The sequence below is a fragment of the Saccopteryx bilineata genome, chromosome 2, assembly GCF_036850765.1.
Source record: "Saccopteryx bilineata isolate mSacBil1 chromosome 2, mSacBil1_pri_phased_curated, whole genome shotgun sequence".
Lineage (NCBI taxonomy): Eukaryota > Metazoa > Chordata > Mammalia > Chiroptera > Emballonuridae > Saccopteryx > Saccopteryx bilineata.
This window is the reverse complement of record NC_089491.1, coordinates 312,709,142-312,726,645: the sequence shown is the minus strand read 5'-3', so window position 1 is coordinate 312,726,645 and position 17,504 is coordinate 312,709,142. Positions and strand designations below refer to the sequence as shown.

Below are 17,504 nucleotides of genomic sequence, written 5' to 3'. Positions count from 1 at the left end.
CCCTGGGAAATCGAGTCCTCTGTTAGCCACGGCAGAAGGGCCACCGCGTCTGCGCTCAAGTGCGCGCGCAGCCGCTGGCCGCTGTGCACTCTGGGTATACGAGTTCGGAAGAGGCCTCTCACCCGGACCTGCACGCGGACTTCCGGCTCCCGTGTCAAGTGCACGCGCAGCCGCTGGCCGCTATGCACTCTGGGTATACAAGTTCAGAAGAGGCCTCTCACCCGGACCTGCACGCGGACTTCCGGCTCCCGTGTCCAACCGCTTCAAGCGTCGCAGAACTCTGGAAAACGTGTTTTTCCTTCAGTGCTTCGAGTGAGCGCAAGTACGCAACGCTGGTTTCGCTTACTTTTCCCTCCCCGCCCCCCAGCTCTCCTAGTCCGGCCACTTGAGCACTGTCCGCGAATGGGTGCCACGTAATACCTGTCGTCCCACGTCCCTTCCTGAAAAGCAGGGCAACCTTACCGTCAAAGCTTCGGGATGCCATGGATGGTCCTGTTTGCCGGTTCCTAGACACTGAGCCACTAGAGGGCATCGGTCCCGGCAGGGCCGGACGGCAGGCGCCGGGCTAACGCCACGCTCTCAACAGGGCCCGGAACGGGGCGGTGTGGCTACCAGAGTCGCTTTGGCGGAGGCGCTGCAGTGAAGCCATGGGGGGTGGGAGGGCGGCTCGCGTCATCAGTCCGTGTCACCTCCCTCCCGAGACCCCAGGTTTGGAGTGAGAAGTGAGGTGTGGGAAGTCCGTCGCTTTCTGATGAATTAATTGGCCGTGGGGCTGGAGGGGAGTTTGGCCCATGGAGGCTGGCACTTGAACCCTGAACTTCCTTCGCAGGCAGACTGACAGGCTGGGCGGCCACGCGTGCTGGTGAGCCCGCCTAGGGGTGTAATTCGTGTGTGAACGTTGTGTGTGTGAGTGTGCGCGCGCTTGGACACCGCTTTCTTTTTTAAGGAACAAAGGAACAGACTGTAGGAAACATGGACACTCAGGTACAACAGACTCGAATCCAGTTAGGACAAACCATGTTTAAACGGCCATTTAGGTGGTGTGTGTGTGTGTTGGGGTGGGTGACAGTGATCCAACAGGAATTTAGGGAGCTCGGTTCATTTTCTAGGAAGATTTTAAAAAGAAGGTAGGAGGAGTTGGCGTGCAACTTTTGTTTCTGTTTTAAGGTAATATTGCAGAAAATGTTGCCTTACATTTGTATTTCGAAAAGGTGTTGTAAGAAAAGTTTTTAAGCGCATTCTTAAAAACCATTTCTCTGCCCCCATAAAGGATCTACTTGTTTCCAGATCATTAGTCTGTGACTTCTAAAATGGGTCTGAAGATTATTACATATTTGATTGCTCGTCTGAAATAGTTCATTAAATTTTTTATTGAAATAAAGCATCGCTAATGTCGTTCACCCTTCAATTCCCACAGTAGCAGGCCTTTTGTGAATATCAGTAAGAAGCTTGAGGTTGATTTTATTACCCCTGAAATATTTTATATAAGCGCTCTGAGGTAGTGGATATGTGTAGTAGTGGACTATGTCCTCGGTCCACAATATTATCATATTATTGATCTCCCCTTTGGAGAATGAAGATATTTTGCACTTGAACACACAGAATCCTGAAATTAGATAGGTTTTCAGACCTGCTGTGATCCAAATCCTTTATTTTATAGATTAGGTAATGAAAGTGCAGGGAGGTTAAGGTGTTTCAAGTCACAGTGTTTGGACAACTTGCAAAGCTTCTGCTGACACATTTCAGGAAAAATTGAACTGTATAAAACAAGATCTACCTTTTTAGTAGTGTCCTTTGCAAAGTGTGGTTGGCTACATTTATTTATTTATTTTTCAAGTTTTTTTTATTTTTTATTTTATTTATTCATTTTAGAGAGGCGAAAGACAGAGAAAGAGAGAGAGAGAGGAAAGAGATGGGGGAGGAGCTGGAAGCATCAACTCCCATATGTGCCTTGACCAGGCAAGCCCAGGGTTTTGAACCAGCGACCTCAGCATTTCCAGGTCGACACTTTATCCACTGCGCCACCACAGGTCAGGCATGGCTACATTTAAAACTTTTAAAGAGCAGTGAAGAAAATAATGTCTGACATTCAATCAGATTTTATAACCCAATACATTTACATCTTCCTATTGCATTCAATTTTTTATGCGTTAACTTGGCTAGTAGATACCTCGGAAAAAAATAAGATTAGAAAGTTACATACCATGACTTTGGAGTCACTGTCACTGCTGTTTCTTGCAAGAATTAGGAGTTATTAGACCAGAAGGAAAGGACTAGAATAGCATGAAAAAGTAGAGGAAAGTTTAATACATAGAAATGCATACCTTAAGGCAATATTAAAAGTTGAAAGCCCTTAACTTTATAGAGGCATTAATGGTTTATACAGAGAGTTATAGACTTAATCTAAACAAAAATGGTGTGCAAACCCAACTTATTTCCGTGGTTGTCAGAAAAGAGGTAGGAAGAAATATAAAGCATTTTGAGACAAGACTGAACGGGCTCTTTGGGAAAAGAACAAAACAAAACAGGATCCAGTAGGCTGTTTCAAACTGGAACCAGTTCTCTGGGCTTTAGTTTTAGCTAATACAAAATCATTGTGACTGGCAGTTTGCTGGTGTCAGATAAGCCAGCTCACTACATCTGTAGTCACCTTGACTTTGTTGTACTAAGATTGAAATTTTTTATAGAACTCAAATAACCATTATCTCTATTCAAAATGCTGCAACTGTGTTCCTACAATCTTTTTTATCTATTTTATATCATTTTTTAATATCATCTTTTTACATTTTTGTCTCCCACACTGAATGTAAAATCCTTGAGCTCATCATTCATTACTGCCTAGCTCTTTTAGTCAGCATCTTTGGTTTTTAGCTACTGAAAATCAAAACAAAGGAGCACAAGCCAATAAGAATGATATACTGGTTCTCACCCACAGTCAAGAGTTACCCTTAGTAATGGTTTAGTATAGAGACAGGGTACTCAGTATGAGCATAATATTTAAGGGCATGGATTCTAGATCTAGACTGAGTTTAAATGCCACCTTTGCCACTTAACGGCTCTATCACTTGGGCAAATTACATTACCTTTCTTTGTTTCAGTAGAAGCTATAGACATGTTTGTTATTATTGCGTTGCTATTAATCAGCTTTAGTAGGTCTTGTACTGTGAGTTACGCAAGAGCAGAGATGAAATTTTACGTTGGTACCATCCCACGTGGCACCATTTCTAGCACGTCGTAGTTCTTCATAGTATGCTTACTGAGTAAATGAATTTGATTATTTCCACCTCCCAATGAGCAAAGCAAAGTTATCATTTGTGTTTGAGAAGTAAGCACACTGAGGCTCAGCAATAGATTATCAAAGATAACACAACTAAGGAGTAGGACATCTGGAATAAGAAATCAGCTGTGTTGACTACTAATTTAGTGTCCTTTCCCTTATCCCAGGTCTAGAAATAAGTTTCATCTCTCACATCAACTCTGGTTGATTTACAGCATTTACTGCAGTAAATTTACTGCAGCATTTACTGTAGCACTGTGTTGAGAATTCTGAAGCTGCATTTGAACTTTGCAGATAAGAAAACCCTATTTAATAAGCAGTCACTGCAAGGCATGGGGTAGCATTGAGTACCACTTCTTTCTCTATACTTTCCCCATGAGAAAACCATTGCAAGTTATAGATATATTTTTCCCTAAAAATACTATATACATTTTTCTTGTAATTTAGGAGATTGAATTGGTTCTCATAATGGAAAGAACCTACACTGTAGAAGAGACTGTTGGCCAGTATCTTTTAAACCTCAGTCTCCAAGGAAAGTCTTTTGTCTCTGGACTTTTAATAGGGAAGGTATGTATTTCTAAGTGTGTATTTATTGACAGAACAAATTGCCTGTTTATTTAAAGGTGAAGTATGCTATTTAACAATAAATTCAGGGTGGAATGAAGATGTAAATGCCAAGAGGATTTTTGAGAAAAAATGTGGAGCAGTAAGATAGACCTAGTCCAGGTTTGCTTAAGTCAGAACACATTATCTTTTGACAATGTAAGAATATTTTATAATGTAAAAACTCCATATTAGAATTGTTACTGACCACATTATTTGTATTTTCAAAGTGTTTTATACTCCCTTCTGATCTTTATAAATTCCTGGTTGTTCAGTTCTTTACAGAAGTAGCTTTTGATAAGTTTATTCCTATTCTACTTTGTCTTATCTCAGACTTGTAGCAACAGTGGTCATATACAGTGTGTCCGTAAAGTCACGGTGCACTTTTGACAGGTCACAGGAAAGCAACAAAAGACGATAGAAATGTGAAATCTGCACCAAATAAAAGGAAAACTCTCCCAGTTTCATACCTATTCAGTGCAGTTCGATGTGGGCTCACGCACAGATTTTTTAGGGCTCCTTAGGTAGCTATCCCGTGTAGCCTCTACAGACTCGTCACTGACTGATGGCCTACCAGAACGGGGTTTCTCTACCAAACTGCCGGTTTCCTTCAACTGATTATCCCACCGAGAAATGTTATTCCTATGTGGTGGTGCTTTTTTATAAATGTGCCAATATTCACGTTGCACTTTGGTCACAGATTTGAATTTAGCAAGCACACACTGAACTTTCCTCTGTACTGTCCACATTTCGACTGGCATGGCCGTGGGCTGCTCCGCTGTATACACGGTGTTATGTCATCATCTGCACATGCGCACATGCTGCCACATCATCCTACAGAAACTGGGAGAGTTTTCCTTTTATTTGGTACAGATTTCACATTTCTATCGTCTTTTGTTGCTTTCCTGTGACCAGTCAAAAGTGCACCATGACTTTACGGACACACTGTATTTTGTTACATAGTACAGTGCCTGTCATTGATTTTTTAAAATGTTGATTCATTGGAGAGATAGGAGAGGAGGTTAAGAAAAATTTGACAAATCAGACACATTCTATTTGCCTCATAAAGTTAAGCCTTAAAAATCAATACAAAATGGAACAGGGATTTGAACAGTTTGTTTAAAAAGCATAAGCACCAACTGATTTATTATAATTGAAGAAAAACTGTGCTAAGAAGCAAGGAGGACTGGTCATCAAGACAAAGAAACAACAGCAAAAAAGAGAGTTACATAGACAAACTGCTTTTATCCATCTAAACATTATTTAAGAGAAAGTGCATTATGGCCCAAGGACTTGATTTTGAGGTCTAGTAGCAAATAAAAGTCTATTGTGACCATTTTCTTTCTGGATATCTTATCACAAGACCTTGGAACATTCAAATTCCATAAGGAACTTGCCTTGTTCTGGTTCTATCCACATTCCCAAGCTACTTCCTGTTACAATCTGATGCCCCATGTTACCTACTTCTAAAGAAGGCACTGTCCGAGGACTCAGGTAGTCACACCCCTTTATGGTCACCAATCCGATTCCTTAACTTTTAAGTTAAGAGGGTAGACCCTGCACTGCTCAACCAAATAGTAGCATCCTGTGAGGCCTTTCATTAGATTGCCAGCCTTACTCCCCATTATTTTTTTAAAATTTTAAGGGAAGAAAAGTTTGAGAGAAAGATAGGATCACTAAAGATAAAGGTCATGAGAAATACCCTCTTCCAGACTTCCCTTACTGCACATAGACTGTTTCTTTTACACATAAGTCTCCCACACTTTCGGACGTTCCTGCTAGTCTTTCTTCATGCTGCCTTTTCATTCCTTCCGCTTTTACTGTAAATTTTATTTATTTATTTTATGACAGAGAGAGGGAGAGACAGGAAGGAAGAGAGAAAGCATCAATTCTTCATTGCGGCACCTTAGTTCATTGATTGCTTTCTTATATGTGCCTTGACCGTGGGGCTACAGCAGACTGAGTGACCCTTTACTCAAGCCAGTGACCTTGGGCTCAAGCTGGTGAGCCTTGGGCTCAAACCAGATGAACCTATGCTCAAGCTGGCGAACTCGGGGTCTCAAACTGGGTCCTCTGCATCCTAGTCCGATGCTCTATCCACTGCCCCACCGCCTGGTCAGGCAGCACCTACCTTTTTCTGTGTACATTTGAATGTAACCTTTTGGAAACAACTTTTGTAGAAATATTTTCTCTTTATTTTCTAGTCTAGAATGATACTAATGATGGGAATTTCAGGTCATGTCTGAGGATGACACCATCCTAAATTGTATTATCAGCCTCATTTTTATTCTTTCTTTATAGGAAACTTCCACTATACTAAGACTGAGCTATTAAATGTTCCCTAAGTTAATTATTGGATTTCCCACCTTTGATTACCATTTACTACTAAAGCTGGGGAACGTAAATCTGATATTACTTCAGTTCTGTGCCCTGTTGTTTGTGGACACACATATGCAAATCCCTCACATTTGTGTCAAGGAAAAATAAAATATGGCTTATCCTTAGTTCTTAGGTCTTTTCCTTCATGAAAACAGTTTTCATCTACTTATTTATAAGGTTTTTTTTATTTTTTACAGAGACAGAGAGTGAGTCAGAGAGAGGGATAGACAGGGACAGACAGACAGGAACGGAGAGAGATGAGAAGCAGCGATCATTAGTTTTTCATTGCGCGTTGCAACACCTTAGTTGTTCATTGATTGCTTTCTCATATGTGTCTTGACCACGGGCCTTCAGCAGACTGAGTAACCCCTTGCTGGAGCCAGCGACCCTGGGTTCAAGCTGGTGGGCTTTTCCTCAAACCAGATGAGCCCGCACTCCAGCTGGAGACCTCGGGGTCTCGAACCCGGGTCCTCTGCATCCCAGTCCAATGCTCTATCCACTGCGCCACCGCCTGGTCAGGCTATAAGGTTTTTTAAAGTAAAAGTCAGATGTTTTTCTCAGAAGATCATAGGAGGTTATTACTGAAATAATTGGAGTCCTTGCCCTGACAGCAACTTGTAGACTAAGTTTCACTATTTTAAAGAAGATAAGGGCTTCTAAAATAGCTTTGATCCAAAGAGAGACTTTGGTGATCTCTTCTTTCAGGGCAAGGCCTTCCACTGGTTTAGAGCCCTCCAGTGGCCCAGCAGCCACTGGGCAGAGGTCATGTGCCTTGGGGCCTTCAGGGCCTTTCTAGGCTTACCACCCATAGCCTCAGTTCCTGAACACAGTGAACACTCACACAACCAGGCTTCTGTTTATGATGGGCCCCTTGAAATGTCCTCCTTCCTTCTTCATTTGCCCAGTTTCAGGGTTGTCCTTTTAGACTGCCTGTGGACATTACTTCACAGGTAAGCAATGCTCTGTCTCCATCACCTTTCTCATCTCCACTCCTGTGGGTTCTGCAGCCTCTCCTCCTGAGTCCCCACAGTCTTTGTGCTTCCCAGGGTCACACATTTACCCCATCACAATTAAATTCCCTCCTAAGTGTCTGTCTCCCAATTGGACAGGGGCTTCTAGAGAGAAGGGTCATCTGGTTCATCTCTGAAGCCTAGCTCACAGTAAGTGTCTCCTCAGTTTCTGTCTACCAGGACCCCAGTGGATGAAAATCTTGCTTTTGTAACAAGGGACTCCGGACTCCTAAATAAAAAGACCCTCCTTCTGTCTGGCTTCCCTTCTTTCCAGCTACTGAGACAGCCCAAACTCTCTCATAGCCACACTGGACTGGATGCCGAGGAAAGCCCAGTGTCAGTGTGGCCCCTGCCCAGCCTGCTGCACTGTGGTGGGTGGGATGCAGACTAGGGATGGTGAGGCTGAGGAGGATAGGAATGGATTAATCAACTGCATTGCTGAGGCTCAGACCTCCCCAGCTGGGTTAATTATCAGTGCCTGGAGAAACATTTCTTTATCTCCACTCTCCATGTTGATTTTTCAGTTTGAAAAAGATTAAATAACCCCTCAACTCTCTCTTGTGTTAACCCTGGAGGGGCCCCACTGGCCGCCAGGGCCTTTAAGGGCTGTTTGTTTATTCTTTGGGAAACACTCTTCAAATGAACACCAGTTCCTTATTTTATTTTATTTTTTTAGAGGGCGGGTCCGTTCTCTTCCTCTCCCCCACCGCATCTCAGCTGCGGCCCAGCAGGCAGAATCTTGGTGCTTTTCCAGGGTCATTTCCAAGGAGCGGTACTGACCAGACCCGCGCCAAGGGCAGCTGGGCAAAGGGAGACAGGATCCTGGGGTCTGAACGCCCCCAACCCGCCCAGTCCTTGCCCCACCCCAGGCCCCGGGCCCAGGCTCCCCAGGACTGGAACCGGGAGCCTCAGGGCTAAATCTCCGCATCTGTTGGACCTCCACGTGGGCGGGCTCTAGTGAAACCTGCTCCCCCTGCCTCAGAGTGTCCATCCGCTGCAGAGCCAGAGCGCGCCTGCGACTCCTAGTGTCTGTTTCATGGCCAGGGCCCCCTGCCGCACCTCGAGCTGGCGACTGTAGTTACTATACTACCCCTGGGTGCCTTCTTTTCCAGGGAGCCACTGCCATCCTCTTTCAGGTTTTTGTTGGCTACAGCTACAACACTGAAACACCATAGTTAATGCGGACAATGAATTTTATTTTCTTTTAAAATATTTTATTGATTTTAGAAAGAGGAGAGAGAGAGAGAGAAAGGAGGGAGGAGTGGGAAGCATCAACTCCTAGTATGTAGTTGCTTCTTATATGTATGTGTCTTGAGCCAACAAGCATGAGGTTTCGAATTGGGACCTCAGCATTCCAGGTCCATCCACTGCAGCTCTATCTACTGCACCACCACAGGCCAAGAACAATGAATTTTACTTTCACTACCCAAGTGAGTGCTGGTGAGGGTGGGTGGGGAGCAAGGACCCTAAGGAAGAGGCACTTGTGTGCTCAGATCTACCCCTAGGTGGGCTACCCTCTTGCTCTGAGATGAAAGTGCCTCAGTGTTGGGAAAACAGCTGTGTTAGGCTTGCTCGCTTGCACTTTGCATGATTACTACATGAGCACATGGCAGAGCCACATGTGTGTTCATGGCCTATGTAAGGCTATGGGTACTTTTCATTTAGGGCAGTTTTTGCAGATTGCTTGCCTGCCACTGCAAGCGAGCCATTTTGCTGTTCCTTTGCCTGCTGCGGTGAGAGCTTTTTCCCTGTTTGCTTGTCTCCCGTTATGAGAATCTAATAAATGGGAATGGCCCAGTGCTTTCCCACTCTGTAGTTCCTCTACCGTCTGCCTGAGTCCAGTGTGAACCTGCCTGGCCTCAACCATCGGCATTACACCCAGATTTACGAACACCCTTTGACTAGTGTCTGCCATGTTCCAGGTATGATGCTGAGGGCCACACATGCATTATCTCATTTCATCTATAAATTAGAGGTGGGGAAGCTGAGGTTCAGAAAGGTTAAGTGGCTGGTTCAAGATCACATGGTCAGAATTGGGGGAGCTGGGATTCAAACCCAGATTTGAAGCCCCAGCTTTAACTACTCTCTTGTCCCACCTCCCAGTTGGCCTAATTGGGCTTTGCTGGAACCTCTACCCTGACCACAGAAAAGAGAATCCTGAGCAGGTGAGAATGGGAGTGGTATGCAACAGGTGGTAATGACAGGTAATTAGCTACAAAGGCAGTCAGAAGTAGTGGGGTCAGGCATTTCTTTCCCAGTTCCCCAGAACTGGCCCAGAATCAGAGAAAATTATGCAACTACCTACCAGCCAACCACAGAGTAGTTGCCCCCAGAAGGAGGCATGATAGGGTCATCAGCCCACTTAACAGGAGGAAGCTGAGGCTCAAAGAAGTTGTGAACTTGCTCATGATCAGCCATCATGTGTCAAACTCTTTGAACCACAATTCACTTGCCTGCTGGCAAGGCCCAGAAAGGGGAGGGTTAATCCCCTGACCCCTGCTGGGTAGTCTCTCAAGGTTGGGGGCCCAGCCTTGTGACTCAGGCCCAATGCAGCTGAGACCAAGGATGCCAGGTCTCTCAGACTTCATCACAAATTCTTAGGCAGGTCTTCTCCAAGCCTCAGTTTCCCCATCTGGGCAATGGGAAGAAGGATGCCTCAGTTTGAAGGATATGCATTCAAACAAGCCTCGGAGTGAGAACCTCCTATTAAAAAATCACAGGCTGCCTGACCAGGCAATGGTGCAGTGGATAGAGTCGGACTGGGATGTGGAGGACCCAGGTTCAAAACCCCGAGGTCGCTGGCTTGAGCAGGGGCTTACCAGCTGGAGCGCAGAGTCGCAGGCTTGAGCATGGGATGATAGACATGACCATGACCCCAAGGTCACTGGCTTGAGCAAGAGCTCACTCACTCTGCTGTAGCCCTCCCCCCCTTCAAGGCACATATGAGAAAGCAATCAATGAGTAACTAAGGAGCCACAACAAAGAATTGATGCTTCCCATCTCTCTCCCTTCCTGTCTGTCCCTATCTGTCCCTCTCTCTGTCTCTCTCTTTGTCTCTGTCTCACACACACACACAAATCGCAGGCTGTTATTACCCTATTTTCTATATTAAGAGCTGGAAGCAGTCTGTCCCCACCTGGCCCTCCCTCAGCTCTAGCCAGACAAAATAAAGCAAATAATTCTGAGGATCTAGAGTGTGGGGTGGAGATTTGGACCTGGACATAAAGTACCAGACCCCAGACATCCTAGGCAGAGGTTGTGACAGCTCCTCCCTCACCCCAACCCTGGCTGGACAAGGTGAGCCATGGAAGCTAGGATGAAGGCCAGAGCCATAGGGCTGGAATGGCAGACTCTTCAGGTCACACATTTGTCCAGAGAGATAAGAGAGTTGGGAGGGAACAGTCCACAGGCTGAGAGACGTAGGCACTTGTCCAAGGGTCTGGCCTGGATGCCTGCCATGAAGCCCCATTGCTTCTCCCCTGGGCCTCACTGAAGGCCACCAAGCCCTGCTTGTTTCAAAGTCCTCCCTGAAAACTGCCAGCTTCTCACTCCTCTGTTGCAGTGGTGGGCTCTCCTTGGACACAGATTCTCTGCCCTATATTGTAGTAAAAAGAATGGCAGTGGAAGTCCTCCCTCTTTTTCTGCCCTAGGTTTTCATCCCTGTGGACTTGAGACCCTGGTGTTGGGGGGAAGGTTGGGGAAGAGGGAGATGTTGAGGTCTCTGGAGCCTGTGACTTTGATAAGCTAGGTCTTCACTTGCCCTTGTGTCAGGGGAAGGGATCAGGGCCAGAGGGGATGTAGGCACCACCCTTTGATTTGGAATATGACAGGGAGCTCTGAAGCTGTTGTTGTGCTGGGGTACTAGCCAATACCAATGGAATGGCTGCTTTGAGGATCTGTTATATCTATAGGAAAGGCCTTTAGAGTCCATCTGGTCTACTCTACTGAGATGTGGAGAGAAGACAAGAAAGAAAATGTGACTGCCCAAGATCACACAGCAAGTTATCTTGGCTTTAACAAGGCCTCTTTGTTCCCCAGTTGTGGCCTTTCCCCATATTACAAGCTTCTTATCCCATTAGGTGAGTAATAGGAAAAAGGCAGGGTTATAGGCAGTGGTGAGATTCAGCTGGTTTGCATGGGTTTGGCAGAACTCATATCTAATTTTTTGTTGAGCTCATGAACTGGTTGTTAAAATGGCACTTGTAATCAGGGCATTACAGGCCTGGGCAGCCATCCAATGTAGAAATAACAAATTTACATTTCTTACTCTTTTTTTAATGTTCGTCTGTGCAACAGCATATTCTAAGTGCCCATAGTAATGTTTATTACGTCCACTGGAAAAAAATTGCAAGTGAGGACACCAATCAAGAAGCAATATGAGCCTCACCTGCGGTGGCGCAGTGGGTAAAAGCATCGACCTGGAACACTGAGGTCGACGGTTCGAAACCCCGGGCTTCCCTGGTCAAGGCACATATGGGAGTTGATGCTTTCTGCTCCTCCCTCCCTTCTCTCTCTGTCTCCTCTCTCTAAAATGAATAAATAAAATCTAAAAAAAAAAAGCAGCAATATGGACAGACAACACCAACCCTAGACTTAGCCAGCTCTACAAACAACACACCTAAACAAGGAGGGTATACACAGACAAAATGGGAAGACAGAGAAGTGCAATCCAAATGAATCAACAAGAGAAACCCCCAGAGAATGAACTGAGTGAGATGGAAATAAGCAAACTACTGGATGCAGAGTTTAAAATAATGATTATTAGAATGCTGAAAGATTTTAGGACAACAATGGATGGACACAATGAGCACATAAAGCGATAACAAGCATCAAAAAGGACATTGAAATAATAAAGAAGAACCAGTCAGAAATGACAAATACAAAATCAGAAATGAAGACTACACTAGAAGCAATTAAAAGCAGGCTGGATGAAGCAGAGGATCAAATCAGCGATTTAGAAGACAAGATAAACGAAAACACGGAAGCGGAGCAGCAAAAAGAAAAAAGGCTGAAAAAATCTGAGGAAACTCTAAGAGAGCTCTGTGACAACCTAAAGAGAAACAACATCCGCATCATAGGGATTCCTGAAGAAGAAGAGAAAGAACAAGGGGTAGAGACCTTGTTCAATGAAATCATAGCGAAAACTTCCCTAAATTGATGCAGAAAAAGGTCACACAAGTTCAAGAAACACAGAGAACTCCATTAAAGAGAAACCCAAAGAAATCTACACCAAGATACATCATAATTAAAATACCAAAGCTAAGAGATAAAGAGGAAATATTAAAAGCTGCTCAAGAGAAAAAGGCTATCACCCAGAAAGGAGCCCCCATAAGGATGACATTCGACTTCTCAACTGAAACACTTGAGGCCAGAAGGGAATGGCAAGAAATGTTCAAAGTAATGCAGAACAAGAGCCTACAACCAAGACTTCTTTATCCAGCAAGGATATCATTTAAAATTGAAGGAGAAATAAAAAGCTTCCCAGACAAAAAAAAAAAAAGAACCAGTATGGAAATATCTTAAATAACAGTTTTATTGTTTTTAGTCAGATTAGTTAATAATTTTTCATTAATTTTTTAAAACTTTCTTATAATCTAGTTTTTTGTACCTCTTTTATTGGTCTTATTTAAGTATTAAATGTATGAAATAATAAACTACCTTTTGGTGTATCTTTTTTTATATTTGAAATGGTCATTAGGGCAGAGAACCAGTTGTTAAATTATTTGAACTCCACCACTGGTTACAGGGACCACAGAAGCAAACATTAGAAAGGGTTCTAAGAAAAATAGACAAATCCTTTTTTATACAGGACCTTATACACCAGGAAAGGGATTTAAGATAGATAGAGTCAGGATATTCTTGGAAATGGTGGGGAAGGGGTATGTGATGGGGACTACAGTGGTCTGTGCGACCTCTTTTAAGAAGAATACAACCCCATCTGCTCCCCTAAAGGCAGGAGGAAGAGAGAGTAGGGTGGGTGGCCTCCCCAGCTTGCCACTCATTTTTCATGCTCTTCATATTTTATATCCCCATTTTACAAATGAGGAAAGTGATATTCAGAATAGTTAAATGGCTTATCCAAAGTCACACAGTCAGACGTGTGTGTGTGTGTGTGTGTGGGGGGGTAACGTAGAATTTAAATTCAGCTCTTTCAGATGCTAAAGCCCCAGCTTTAATTGTTCTTTTATCCCATAGTCTTTTTAAAAAAAAAAAAAAAAAAAAAAAAACTTTATTCATTTTTCAGAGAAGAGAGAGAGAGAAGCAGAGAGGAGCAAGAAGTATCAACTCCCATATGTGCCTTGACCGGGCAAGCCCAGGGCTTTGAACTGGCAACCTCAGCATTCCAGGTCAGTGCTCTATCATCTCTACCACCACAGGTCAGGCATTATCCCATAGTCTTAATCTTGTTCAAGAATGATCCAGTGGGGTTGGATAGGGGCAGTTAAGTAAAAAAGGATGGTGCCTGACCAGGCAGTGGCACAGTGGATAGAGTGTTGGACTGGGATGCGGAGGACCCAGGTTCGAGACCCGAGGTTGCCAGCTTGAGTGCGGGATCATCTGGTTTGAGCAAAGCTCACCAGTTTGAGCCCAAGGTCGCTGGCTCGAGCAAAGAAAGGGTCATTCAGTCTGCTGTAGTCCCCCAGTCAAGGCACATATGAGAAAGCAATCAACGAACAACTAAGGTGCCGCAACGAAGAATTGATGCTTTCTCTCTCTCCCTTCCTGTCTGTCCCTCTCTCTGACTCTCTCTGTCATAAAATAAATAACTAAATAAAAATTTTTTTTAAAAAAAAGGTGTTGCTAAATAAAAAAAGAAAGAAAAAGTAACTGCTGATTAGAAGGCCTTCCTTCTAAAAAAAAAAAAAAGATAGGGGGCTCTAGAGGGCTTTTATCTTCTCTGCAGCCAGGCTTTATCCTGCCCCCACAAGGATCCTCTGAAGGGACTGGTGTGGGATCATCTTATCCACTCCCCTGTCTCCAGCTGGTGTAGCCCATGGAGAGTGTCTATGCAGAATGTTCCCCAGTGAAGGAGATTTATTTATTTCTCTCTCTCTCTCTCTCTCTCTCTCTCTCTCTCTCTCTCTGTCTGTCTTTCTTTTTTTATTATTAAATGAGAGACGAGGAGGCAAAGACAGCCTCCCGCATGCATGTGCCCCGACTGGGATCCACCTGGCAAGCCCCCTACCAGGTGAAGCTCTCCCTGTCTAGGCTGCTGCGCCATTACTCTGCGACCAACCGAGCTATTTTAGCACCTGAGGCGAGGCCATGGAGCTATTCTCAGCACCTGGGGCCAATTTTTCTCAAACCATTCAAGCCTTGGCTTCAGGAGAGGAAGAGAGAGAGAGATGGGAGTGGGTGGAGAAGCAAATGGTTGCTTCTCCTGTATGCCCTGACCGGGAATCGAACCCTTCTCCTGTGTGCCCTGAACCGGGACTTCCACACGCTGGGCGACACTATACCACTGAATCTACCAGCCAAGGTCGTAGATTTCTTGATGTTTAGACTTCAGTTGAAAGATCAAGGAATTGAATTTTGATTCCAAACAAACCTGGGGTAGGAGATATAAATATTATTGCCATTTAAGACATGTTCTGGAGCAGTTTCATCATGTAATGGGCACAGATCCCGGTGATCCAGTCCCCTTCATTATTTTGCTGTCTTTGGGCAAAAGAACCGACATGGCATCCACTTTATCATTTTCACAAGGAGAAAAGAAGTCAGGCAGTGAGGCATTAAAGAACTTAGACTGCAGCTGAGTTCTAAGTGATGTCTCTCCGTTACTATTGGGTTTTAAAATCTGATTTTAAAAGGAAGAAATAAAAGATCTGAGAAGAAAGAAATCTAGTGGTTTGGGTAATAGGTAATGGGCAGGGCTAGAGAAATAGCAGAGTGTTGGGGACAGTTAGGGAGGCCAGTGGACTTCTAGATCCTCACTCCCCTTGGCCACTGGGGCTGACAGCTGAGATGCAGACCTCCAATTCCAGCACACACCCAACCCTCTACCAGGGGCTTGCAAACTCTTATCAGTTTATATACAGCACAAAAAAAGTGTAAAAATTTGCTTCTCTCTGTTAGGTTTAGGTACAGGGCTCCTTTAAATCCACAGCCCCTTCGAAACTCAAATTCCTCTCACCCAACTTCTCACTAGGGCAACTTGTTCAGTAAGCATCCCCTCGCCCAACATCCCCCTCCCCTTAAGCAACTCTCCCACCTTGGGAAGGTTCTTGAGATAAGGCCATCATGAGGGACCTGAGGGTTGGAAAGAGAAACAATTTGTAACCAAGGCCATAAACCAGGATATGCTACTCTGGGTATGTCCAGGTGCAGGCAACCCCATGCCAGCAAATGCCTATAGTAACCCTTATATCTAATGCTCTCTCCCGCAGCTCGGGGCTGACATCCTTTGCTTTTCTCAGGCCACTTGCATCCAGGTGCTTTTAAAATAAACTTTCCTTTAGCCTGACCAGACAGTGGTCAGTGGACTGGGATGCAGAAGACCCAGGTTCAAAGCCCTGAGGTTGCCGGCTTGAGCCAAAAGGTCACTGGCTTGAAGCCCAGGGTCGCTGGCTTGAGCAAGAGGTCACTCCACTCTGCTGTAGCGTCTGGATCAGGGCACATGTGAGAGGGCAGTCAATGAACAACTAAGGTGCCACAATGATGAATTGATGCTTCTCGTCTCCCTTCCTGTCTCTGTCCTTATCTGTCCCTCTCTCTGACTCTGTCTCTGTCAAATAAATAAGTACAAAAATAAATAAATAAACTTTCCTTTTGGAACACATTAGCCTCGTGTTTTCAGTCCAGCCTGTGGTTTCTGCCTTTCACTCTCAAAATGATTGATTACATTCTGAAGTTTAATAATAAATTTTGACTTCTCCAGATTAAACAAAAAAGATGACCATGATTTTGTTTTCTTTATGATCTGCCTCTTTCTACAAGAGACTTAAGGTTCATTTACAACAAAAATACGTGTATAAGAAAAGAAAAGCTGAGAAGCAGAACACAAATAATGAGGGCCTATAGCAGTTGAGATTCCAGTGTAGCTCTGAGCTTCCTGGCAGCCAAGGGAAAAGGAAAATATGAGCAGCTATGTGTTCTTATCAGAACCAAGGAAGCCTCACATATGTGATGCTTTTATATATATTTTTAAATGTTTAGTGAATAATTTTTTAAATTTTAAATTTTTATTTATTGATTTTAGCCAGAAAGGAAGGGGGAGAGAGAGACAAGAACATTGATTTGTTCCTGTATGTGCCCTGACCAGGGATCAAACTAGCAACCTCTGAGCTTCAGGCCGATGGTCTAACCAGCCAAACTATCTGGCCAGGGTGTGATGCTTTTATTTTTTGATGTCTGTCTTCCATGCCTGTGAGCGCAGGCACTGTGGCTGCTTGATGACAGCTACATTCCTAGATCCTGAGGCACCAGTGCTTAGTCAACATCTGTCACGTGTCAACAGGGAGAAATGGACTGGTTCCTCAGGAGAAGTGACATTTCCTAGCACTATCTTCTAAGAAAAGTTTCTCACGTGGAGCTATAAAAGGGGAGTTTAGGGTCATGGTTGATCCTGTTTTCAATAACTGATTTACAACAAATGCAATAGCAGCACTTATAATAACTACTCTTTCTGTGCTGTTTTCAATTAAAGTCAAAGATACAGAGCGTGGCGTCACTGTATACATAAACCCACGGCAAAGGAAACAGGCCCAGATGCATGCCAGATATCATACTGGGTTGTGTTTCAAATCCTATTTTTACAAGTAGATAGGGGAGAGGTACAGCTAACACTAAAGCAAATTATTTGTATTTATCTTATTGTCACTGTTTCTGTATGTTACGTTTATTAGCTTAGTTTTTATGCCCAGTGGTACAGAAGAGAAAAACAGAAAAGGCCCCAAATTTCCCTGCCCGGAAACCCTGCCCGGCAAGTAAAAAAAAAGTCAAGTAATTCATCTATAAAAACAAAAAATTCAAACTATAGAAAGAAACAAATTAAAAAGTGAAATACTCCTTCCCAGAGTTGCCCTGTTGCGTAACAGGAGGCATCACTTATACTGGAGCTGGGTGCCAGCAGCCCCACCCCCCCTTCGTTTCCTTCTCCCTAAGGTAATCTCTGCTACAATTTAAAGCAATTTTGCAAATTATATTTTTAAAAATTTAAATTCTCAAAATGGAGAGGTATAGAGGCAAAGATTCTAAAGTATGAAGAAGGTCTTTCCAGGCCCTGGCTGGGTAGC

General features: G+C 44.1%; 1 long non-coding RNA gene across 1 annotated transcript; it reads left to right on the top strand.

The window, feature by feature from the left end:
* The first annotated feature begins 258 nt into the window (after positions 1–258).
* LOC136326216 (uncharacterized) lies at positions 259–12,769 on the top strand. Its single transcript, XR_010729414.1, has 2 exons — positions 259–322; positions 11,566–12,769. It is a non-coding gene; the product is annotated as an uncharacterized lncRNA (long non-coding RNA).
* The last annotated feature ends 4,735 nt before the right edge of the window (positions 12,770–17,504 follow it).